This window comes from Rhea americana, unplaced genomic scaffold (assembly GCF_003343005.1).
Source record: "Rhea americana isolate MKP2758 unplaced genomic scaffold, rheAme1 scaffold_349, whole genome shotgun sequence".
NCBI classification, from domain to species: domain Eukaryota; kingdom Metazoa; phylum Chordata; class Aves; order Rheiformes; family Rheidae; genus Rhea; species Rhea americana.
Genome location: NW_028186478.1, coordinates 444,292 through 451,663, shown reverse-complemented (window position 1 = coordinate 451,663; position 7,372 = coordinate 444,292).

Below are 7,372 nucleotides of genomic sequence, written 5' to 3'. Positions count from 1 at the left end.
GCTCTTGTTTTAGTTTCACAGAGGATTAAGTATTACATGTGTTGACTTACTGATATTGATATTGATAGTCTTCCTACATCTACTTTTCTTACTTGCTCAATGAAACTCATTGTGCTCCAGTATAGACCAGCAGTAAAATAAGTTGATACAAACCAGGCTACACAGGGTTATAATTAAGCAAAACATTGATCTGTAAATTATGCTGCTTCTTTCAAAGTTTCAAATAATTCAGAAAAGTCTATCTTTGTGTTTGGTATCCAGAAACACTCCAGAACTTTCTTGAGGGCCTTGTTATAAATACTGCATTTTAGTTCAGTATTATAAATACTGAATTTTAGTTCAGAGGTTTTAGTTATATCATTGAAAGATAGTGTACTAGAAAGTTTATTTTAGATACTCAGAAAAAAATGATTTTGTTATTTATGGAAGGTCACATCCATATTTTGTTGAAGTCAGTGAAATTATTTGTTTTTGTTGTTGTTGACTTTGTATAAACAACTGGATACAAAAAAAAATATTAATTTTCATGAGAGTACTTTTAGAAATTAAAATGGAAAGCATTGTGATAACATACTAGACATGTCCAGTCTGAGGCATTCCTACAAGCACAAATCCATTTATTAAAGACATGGTACAATTTTAGGATTCTCATTTGCAGTTCTGTTTAGATTTGGAATGAAAATATATTTTCAGATGTGGAAAGTTCTTGTAAACAGAACATTCTGAAGACTGTTCAAGGAACATTACTGCCGTATTGCCAAAGTCTGTCAAAACAGATATCTTGGCAGAGCTTTAGAAAGCCTAGCCCGTACCAGCTCCTGCTTCCCACAGTTCACCATTATGCATTTTATTTTTCTGCCTTGCAAAGCTARTTCTTGCTTGTGACATTATCTTGATCGTACTTCAGCTTAGGACTCCAGCAAGTGTTTCTTTGCAAGATGATGTGTTGCTGAGTTTCTCATCAATGATTCCTTGAATGTCCACCTATTCTGATCGTTACTGAATCATATTTTCCCTTCATTTCTTTCCTTCCCTTCCTTTCCTCTCTCTTCCCTTCTAGTCCCATCCCGTCCTCTATTGTGTTCCCTCACAGCAATTCATGGCCAAAAACCTAAACAATAAAAATAAACACTGATGCTTGAAACTAGTAATTATAATTTGCAGTTTACCTCCAGTTTCAGCATATGATTACTCACGTGAAATCTAACACAAACCTCAGGACAGTTCTGATGCTTGTTAAGGTGTTATTTCATGTGGCATTAGGTTAATTGCTGTCCTTTCTGTGTGTGCCCTGGCACTTGTCAAGTGAATGCATTTTGCTCGTGCCTTCATCATAAATGCTGTTTCAGCAGCACACAAAAGGGTACTCTGAAACCTGCTGTGGAAAGTACCTTTTCTCAGATATTCAGCCTGAATATGCAAACCTCATTTTGATCTGAGAGCATTCACTTGGCTTATTCCATGGAAAGCAAGACAGCTATTTACAGGAGAGCAGTCAAAAGGGCCACAGTTCCTCATACAACCATGTGAATATCTTGCTATAATAATGTTGCTGAAAGAAATAATGCTCATTTCTTTAGACTAACTTTTATTAGATTCTGTTTTTAATAACAATCATGTTGTAGGAATAATTGCATTTATTAAGATGTTCAGGTGAAATAAATTGTGAGTAAATGAGTGGAAAAGTGAGTCCAGATTTTAAAAATACAATTTGAGCTATACAGCAAATAGTTAAAAATTTTAGTAATTGATTCTTTTGGGTTTTCTTATTTCAAAGCCATCTAACACCTTCCAGCTAAATGGCTGTATTCAATCACATATGCCTCAGGTATCTTTCTTAACTTCAACACTAGACTTAAATGGACAGACTTAACCTAGTGATGTCATGGCATGCCTAAAAAGTAAAGGGTAATAACTTTAAACTTTGGTAGCCTGATTATTTTGAATTCTGAATCCATAAATAGGGAAGATAAACTAATGGGTGATGTAACATTTCAAGAATATACTATGAATTTTGTCTTATGACATAGGGAAAAAATCAACATTTTAGATTCTCTAATTTGATGCATTTTCTGCAATTTTGCAGAAATAATACAGAAATAAATGTAACTTTTTCATGTTAAGAAAGAAAAAAAAAATATGTGACATTACCAATATTCAYTGTGAAGTCGTCTCCAATATGTAAACAAAAACATGTCTTTCTTATTTGAAGCCCCAAACTTCTGGATTTTTTTTCCTAATTTTTATCAACAAGAATATAGTTCATATACAGAAGCTCAGACCAGCTAGCTGGCACTTGTTATTGCAATTTACTTTGAACTTTGAGAAGTTATCAAATTTAATTGTTTTATCTTCTGTCCTGAGAGACTTTTGAAACTCCTGAATTTAGAATCTGTTAAAGAAATTGTGTTTTATGAAAGAAAGGCAYGGGTTCAGTCTTTCAAGGTTCAGAAGTAGGAGCTGTTATCTGAGCAGCTAACGAATACATGTTTCTGCTTCAAAGGAAAATACACGCTACCATGAATAAAGAATAAATCAATATGGAATGATGCTAAAATTTCTGATTTCCTTTCCCATCTCAGTTTTCTGGAGACATACACTATTGAACTGAAGGCTTCTTAAGCCCTTTGCTGGCATATATTACTAAGTTTGTACTCATTTCTTTGCACTCAAGTTTTCACAATAATATTGCCATTTAATTTTTTACTGTTGTAGTACCTGCTAGAATTTTAATAAGAATCAAGGATGTATTAATTCAAGAATCTGGTTTGGGCACTTTTAAGTGCTAATGTGATTAAATGGTGATAGGATTACAGCRACCATTTTAAGAAAAAGAAAATAATGTAGGACTAGAGGATTTTTTTTAAATGAGTATGTTATTCAAAGAAACATCCAGAATTGAAACCAATGAACCAAAAATAAGACCCAKTAAGAGCTTCAGCACTACAGCTGTAGAGCTAGTGTGTCCACTGACACAAACCATTCCTCAGCATTATCTTAGACACTATTGTTAAAACTGAGAAGACAGTTCATTTTTCATGAAGCTTCTGACTTTGAGGTCTCCTGATATAGTCACTGTTTTAATGACAGCTCTTTGTACATGGATAGCACCTTGGAATAGTTTTTCTTTCATATTTTTTTTTTTATCTGTAGGAACACTTAACCTCAGGCAAGGCTCACCTTGTCACCAGTATCTGATTATTTGCCATTGCTCTATTAATGTGCAGTAACAGACATCTGCCATCAAGAACTGGCTTCTGACAATACCTTCAGGCGTGTTTTTTATAATCATTTTGTAGACTATTTCCAGATGCTTTATAGAGCCCATGTGGTCTGCTGACCACAGACCATCTGACTTTTATTTGCCTGTTGAGCTTGCTTACAATTTTCCTTCTTTTTATTTTCAACCTTTCTTCAGTCATAATAACCTTACATGAGGCTCACGGCTTATTAACTACTGATTAAGAGTTGTAAATGACAGATGGTAAAAGGATGCTACTGGGAGTACAGTGCTTGCATCTTGGACTCTCAATAAACCTCTTCTGCAATTCTATAATCTGTGTGTACTTAGGRTGGAGGATCACTTTCACTTAACTATTGAAAAATTAGATCTATGCTCTATGGACTTTACTTTCTCTATAATCAGTTGACGGAAGCTGGATTCCCAGAGTGAGTTTTTATCTCTTTCTAAAATAGGCAGGTGAAATGAATTGCCGCTGGGGAATCCTGTGAGGAGGGAGAATATCTTTCTTCATTGGCTCTATTATTATAGAAGAAGCCTAAAATTAGACTTAGTGCTTTGGTAGACTGAACATGACATGTAAGACAGATGATATGTGGACTGTTTTTTTCTCAAAACAGCATGAAGGATGCTTGCCAGAGCCAAGGGATAGGCTGAATAAGTGATGACAGATTTACCTATCATCATAACAGAATTACAGCATGTTTTAAAGGCCTACAGAATTTTTCTGTCAAATAAAAAGGACCCTCCTTTGTGAAGTTCCCACATTTACGACAATTTCCTCTTATCTGTCACATTCATGCTCTGTAACTCAGCCTAGTTAGATCTTGCATATAAACAAAACATATTTCCCAGAAGCACTGATAATACTCAGATGATAAGAAATAAGTTTTTTTATTTTGTCTTTTTAGCTTGACAGTTATTTTGAATGTTTATTTCCTACCATAGAGCAAATATTGTATATATCTAATTAAATTGAATTTTAATARTGCATTAAAGACAGCTTGAAAATTTTATTTAATTTAAAAACATTTAGTAAAATCAATATCTCTAAATACAACCCAAATTCTGTGTTGAATAACACAGAATTTAGGAGAATAACACAGAATTTAGGAGAGTGTTTAGGAGGAGAGATACTTCAGGCTTCAAACATTTTCTCAGCACTTATACTCCTTTAAAATCTATGCCAATTATGTGTCTAAAAAGAATTAAGAGCCTAAGTAATCTGTTGGTCTTGATTTAAACATCTTTCTGTTCAGTAAAGAGCTTAATCCAACTCTTGAGCAACCCTTCACAATAAGGGTGTTTGTGGAACACTTCAGAAACATCTAGTATTTCTGGATATTCTCCTTCTGTTAGGAATATATGGGGAGGGGGAAACAGTACTTTGATTCCATCAATCAGTTATAGCATAGTCATTTCTCATATTATTGAACATAATTAATGTAAAGGATATTTAAAGAATGTCTATAAGTACAAGTAGGTGCTGATAAGTGTAAACAGAGTGACACACTAAAGGTACTCGCTCCCCCATCTCTCCATGAATAATTCTGCCACTTAAGGAGTTGTGGCTATTGTAGATGTGGACAACCCTTCTGACTTTCCAAACTGCAAATCTGCATTGTTGAGACAACGAGATACATACAAAGCTGTTCAGGGAGAGGGAGATGTATGGAGCTAGATTCTGGAGGGTTAACTACAACTGTTTTCAAAAAGTCCCCATGGCTTAGGGTGATTCCTGGGGCAATTCAGTGTGTCACTGGCTCGTGTCTCCTCCCCATGGGGGATTCAGAACATGATAGATGCCACCTCTGGTCATTATTCACATGGGTTCATCTGTCTGCTCCCATTTTACTTATGCAAATTCTGGTGATGATCTAGGTGCTTTTTGGTTAAAATGTAAGTAAAAGAAATAGAAACTGGGAATAGCACCCTATCCCGACATTCACTCTGTTAYCTGGGCTTTATCTGGCAGTATATGAATCAGAGGCAGAAGGTCTCTTATAACCTTTTGCTTAATTATAACCAAACTCTCARGTGAAAACCCTCAGGTTATGGTGCATTTAAAAACAAGGCAACTTTTATCACTGGACATACTAGTCTACAACAGACTTATAAAGCTGATTATAGATGTTATTTACCTGCACCAGCTTGCAYGTGTGCCTATGTAGATTATGGTGATGATTTGGAAGCAGAAACTATTCAGTACTGAGCTACTTTCTGTAAGAGTACCAACTCTCTGTTTTTTTTGTTTTTGTTTTCTGTTTTTAAACAGCTAATACTATATTGTTGGTGTCAAGAGGAATATGCCAGCTACCTCAGTGGAGCCAAGATGAATTCAAGGAGGAGACAACTTTCTAAGAGTTCTTAGGGTTCATTACCAAACTCAGACTTGTAGTTCAAATTCCTCAATTGTATTGAGCTAGCTAAGACTTCACACAGAAGATCAATCAGTGTCTGAAAATACTAAAACAAGTTTTCCTAAAATATTAATCTTTGCTTTATTAATCTTTCTTCTAAGGCATCCTGCTTGTATCTGTCAGAAAGTGAGATTAAATGAAAACACTGAAAAACTGTTCAATATTTGAAAAGGTAAGCCTTTCGTCCCTGTGATATGTTCAATCACTTCTCATTGGTTAGYGAGCGAGAACTGTTATCACTCCACCAAGCAACATCGCATGAGAAGTGATGGAGCAAGTCAGACAGACTGAAGACTTATTTAATGATTTTTAGCATTAAAACTGAAAACTTTTATAAAGGCATTCAATATTGCTTTTTTGCAGATGGTCAAAACAGGGCCTAAGAAAAAGGGCAGTTATACTGAGCGAAGATACTGTGGTTATGCTACTCTGTCACTYCTGTTTCATATTTCTTTCCTCAACATCAAGTTTATAAAATTTACTAATATAAAATATGCCAACAYCAAGACACAGGAAAATATATCTCTTTTTTTCTTGAAAATTGTTTGATTATTTTTCTGTGGAATATTTGATCTGTAAGGTACAGGAATGTAAGAGCAGAAGTCACCACCTTGGAAAGTCAGTCATGCTCTCTGTATTCAAAGGACACTACAGCACAGAATTTCGTAAAAGATTTGAACTCCTCTTAAAAGCTATGAAGCTTTATGTACCCTCAGAATCTTAAGGCTTTGTTGTGTAGAAGCTTTCTAATTTCCAGCCTAAATGTGTTAATCATTATCTGAATCTCGTTTAATGCCAGTCACAGATCTGGTAAACTGTTCTCTGCTGTACTGAGAGTTATGACTACATGTTATCTCTCTCTCTCTCTCTCTCTCGCTATATAGAATAGATCATATCATATCATATATCGTATATCATATCATATACGATATAATCTACTATTGCCATACTACTAGCACTAAGATAGCACTAATACGGAGAGTTAATGCTAACTCTGTTTGCTGAAATCACATCTTTTATTACATTATGTATATATGACTAGCAATATGCCCCAATCTATTTTTGTCTTTATGAGCATTTCAAGATCTGTCAAGAAAAAAAGATTAATTCTTTTCTCTATTTTGTAAAGTTTCTTCATAATCAAGTGCTATATTTGTAAGCCAAAATTTAAAAATTGCCAATAGTTACTCTAGGTTTCGAAGTAAGCTARTAGACAGCAAACAAAAAAGGATGTTGAAATGGGAACAGTGGTAAAGCTCAGGAATAGTGAGAACAAACTTTGTMATCTAATCTTAGTAATGCTGTACAATTCAGAGAAAGACTAGTCTCGAAAGAGCTATGTTATTTTCCTCATAACAACATTTAGAAACTTTGGAAAKTTTCTCTTACTGAAGTTCTCCTCCTCATTCCTACTGCTCATAGGCCYACTCAGAGGAGCTGTTTCCATCCCGCTCAGCCTGGTCACCACTACATTCAGCACAACTTCTAGTGGATGTTTACAAGGAGAACAGGAAACAAGTAYGAAAGTGTCAAAAATTTACTGTCAGTTTCAAGCTGAGCAAGTATATGTGGCTCATGTGTTGTCCTGGAGCAACTATGATCTTATTGATGTGAATTGCTGCCCGGCGCCATGGACACAAAGACTCAGCCGACTACCAGGTTGGTATGTAGTGGTAGAGACTGGGGTCTATAGAATTGAAACAACTTATAT